General features: G+C 44.4%; 1 non-coding gene across 1 annotated transcript; it reads right to left on the bottom strand.

Moving 5' to 3' along the window:
- Window positions 1–2,316: 2,316 nt before the first annotated feature.
- On the bottom strand, window positions 2,317–2,447 carry LOC115935691 (small nucleolar RNA SNORA20). Its single transcript, XR_004071310.1, has one exon. It is a non-coding gene; the product is annotated as a small nucleolar RNA SNORA20 (small nucleolar RNA).
- Between the last annotated feature and the right edge of the window lie 1,076 nt (window positions 2,448–3,523).

Below are 3,523 nucleotides of genomic sequence, written 5' to 3'. Positions count from 1 at the left end.
CCATGTTAAGGCTCCTGAATATGTGTACTTAATTGCAAAGTGTATGAATAATAAAAACTACATCTCCTCAGAATCAAACCATGTTTATTAACAAAACCTCTTTGAAACATATTCCAGGCTGGGTGCAGTGGCTCACGCCTGTAATCCCAACACTTTGGGAGGCTGAGTCGGGTGGATAGCTTGAGTCCAGGAGTTCGAGACCAGCCTGGGTAACACAGCGAGACCCTCTCCCTACAAAAAATACAAAAATTAGCCTGGCATGGTGACATGTGCCTGTAGTCCCAGGTACTCAAGAGGTTGAGGTGGGAGGATGACTTGAACCTGGGAGGCAGAGTTGGCAGTGAGTTGAGATTGTGCCATTGCATTCCAGCCTGGGTGACACAATGAGACCCTGCCTCAAAAAAAAAAAAAAAAAAAGAAAAAAGAAAAAGAAAAAAAGAAACACATTCCAACACTTCTTCACCCTCTTTATTCCCTTGACTACCTGCTATGCCCTCTTATTCTTGCTAGGGATTTCACCTTCAACTTCATAAACTAGTGATCAACTGAGCCACTGTCAACTTCCTGTCCCCAAATTACCACACCTGAACTGCCGTCCCTTTGCCCTGGACCGAGGGAGGGGGTGTGTCTCCATTCTGGGTTCTGAACTTTGTGCTCACTGTGTCTTCTGCACTCTCTGTGACTCCAGTCTTGCCCTGTCTGCCAGCTTTTCACATCAACATTAAACACTTTCGCAACTTCCCCTGGCCACAGGTTCCCGTCTAGCACAGCCTTGACTCTTTCTATCCCTTGTGGCCAAATGTGTCCTGTCCAAAGAACTCTATTCCTAATGTCCTATTTTGTCATCCTTTGCATCCTTCACTTTCCAATTCAGCCTCCATATTTCTGTTTCCTGAGAATATTGTCTCCCCCCACCCAAAGTATAATCCATAAACATTTTTACATACTCTTAAAGAAACTCTGGCTATGTGCAGTGGTTCATGTCTGTAATCTCAGCACTTTGGGAGGCTGAGATGGGAGGATCACTTGAGCCCAGGAGTTTGAGACTAGCCTGGGCAACATAGGGAGATGTTGTCTCTACATACACCCAACAAATTAGTCAGACATGGTGGTGCACGCCTGTGGTCCTAGCTACTTGGGAGGCTGTGGTGGAAGGATCACTTGTGCCTGGAAGATTGAGGCTGCAGTGAGCAGTCATCGCGCCACTGCACTACAGCCTGGGCAACAGTGCAAGATGCTATCTCAAAAAAAAGAAAAAAAGAGTTTCCAAATCCTCAAAATTTAAAAAGTATTTTTAAAAAGCATAATAAAAGAAAATAATATATAAAATCTTCCTGTTAATACCTCTGTATAAATCATTCACATGCTCCATTTCTCCTCACATGCCTTTTTCACGTGGGTAGATTTCCTGTAGTCATAGCACCCATACTGACTTTTTTTTTTTAGACAGAACTCGCTTTTGTTGCCCAGGCTGGAGTGCAATGGCACGATCTTGGCTCACTGCAACCTCTGCCCCCCAGGTTCAAGCAACTCTCCTGCCTCAGGCTCCCGAGGAGCTGGGATTACAGGCTTGCACCACCACGCCCACCCAATTTTGTATTTTTAGTAGAGACGGGATTTCTCTATGTTGGTCAGGCTGGCCTTGAACTCCCGCCCTTAGGTGATCTGCCCACCTCGGCCTCCCCAGGTGCCACCCATGTTGACTTTTAATTCCACTCTAGGAAACAAGCATAGCCTGGTTCCCAAAACAAGTGAACTGGGATCAAGAGGTTACCTGAGAGAACTTTGCCTCAGTTATTTGGGTACTTTATTCATACTAAGATTAAAAAAGACTTCCATGCTACTAAATCTAATGTACACTTCAATCTGGATTTAAATCTCAATGTCTTAGTAATGTTTGACACAGCCGATCACCCCTTCATGACCTCTCTTCTGTCCCTGGTTTTGTGGTGTGTCCTTCTGATGACCTGTCTACTGTGGTTTATCTCCTCAGTCTCCTCCAATGGTTCTTCCTCCTGTACTGTTTATTACATGCTGGGGTTCCTAAGGGCTCCATCCTGAGTTCCTCTGTTCTTGTCACTCAGCAAATGCTTCTTAGGTGATCCCATTTGCTCTTGAGACTCCCATTACCATCTTCGTGCTGGTGATTCTTAAATTGATTACTCCAGCAAAGACTTTTCTTAGACCTTCATCACTGTCTATCCAGTGGTCAACTGGACGTGTTCCCAGCATGTGTCATAATAGACATGCAAAACTCAGGATTTTCTTTTTGTTTCTTTTTTTTCTTTCTTCTTCTTTTTTTTTTAAAACCAAAAACAATGTCTTGTCCATGCAGAAAAGATGAAAATGGTTACTTCATTTCAATTTACAATGTCCCAATATTATTTTATCCCATGCATATAACTGCTTGTATCATTATGAGACTATAGCAGCAAATAACTGGGAAGAAGCTCAATATTTTCTAAAATAGAAATTCTTACTTTCTTCAGTGTCCTACATTTTATTTTATTTTATTTATTTATTTTTTGAGACGGAGTCTTACTCTGTTGCCCAGGCTGTAGTGCAGTGGTGCAATCTCGGCTCACTGCAACCTCTGCCTCCCAGGCGCAACTGATTCTCCTGCCTCAGTCTCCCGAGTAGCTGGGATTACAAGTGCCCGCCACCATGCCAGGCTAATTTTTGTATTTTTAGTAGAGCCGGGGTTTCACCATGTTGGCCAGGCTGGCCTCAAACTCCTGACCTCATGTGATCTGCCCGCCTTGGCCTTCCAAAGTGCTGTGATTACAGGTGTGAGCCACTGCTTCCAGACTGTCCTCCATTTTAGTAAAGGGCGCCACCATCCCCTCAGTTGCTCAAGCCAGAAATCTAGGAGTCATTGTTGACTTTTCCTTGACTACTTGATGGCTTCCGATTCCTTACTCTGCCCCCTCCCCATTAATTAATCACCAAGTCTTTCCCATTCTATCTCCTAAATACATCTTCAACCAGTTTGCCTCTCTGTATCATGGTCACCACAACCATCATCTCTCAAGCTGACTGCTGTGAAAACTTCTTACCCTCCCATTAAAGCACATTTGATTATGTTGATTCTCTCCTTATACTCTTTTTTTTTTTCTTTTTTTTTTGAGACAGGGTTTTGCTCTTGTGGCCCAGGCTGGAGTGCAGTGGTGTGATCTCGGCTCACTGCAACCTCCACCTCCTGGGTTCAAGTGATTCTCATGCCTCAGCCTCCCAAGTAGCTGGGATTACAGGTGCTCACCACCATACCCAGCTAATTTTTGTATTTTTGGTAGAGACGGGGTTTCACCAGTTGGCCAGGCTGTTCTAGAACTCCTGACCTCAGGTGATCCACTTGCCTCGGCCTCCAGAAGTGCTGGGATTACAGGCATGAGCCACCACCCCCGACCTCTTCTTACACTCTTTAAAGGTTTCTTGTTGCCTTTAGGATAAAAACCCAAATCCTTAAGACCTATGAGACTTTGTGTGATCATCCCTCTGCCTAGTTGTTGAGGTTTAACATATC

The sequence above is a fragment of the Gorilla gorilla genome, chromosome 7, assembly GCF_029281585.2.
Source record: "Gorilla gorilla gorilla isolate KB3781 chromosome 7, NHGRI_mGorGor1-v2.1_pri, whole genome shotgun sequence".
Taxonomy (NCBI): domain Eukaryota; kingdom Metazoa; phylum Chordata; class Mammalia; order Primates; family Hominidae; genus Gorilla; species Gorilla gorilla.
This window is presented reverse-complemented; position numbering and strand designations above follow the sequence as displayed.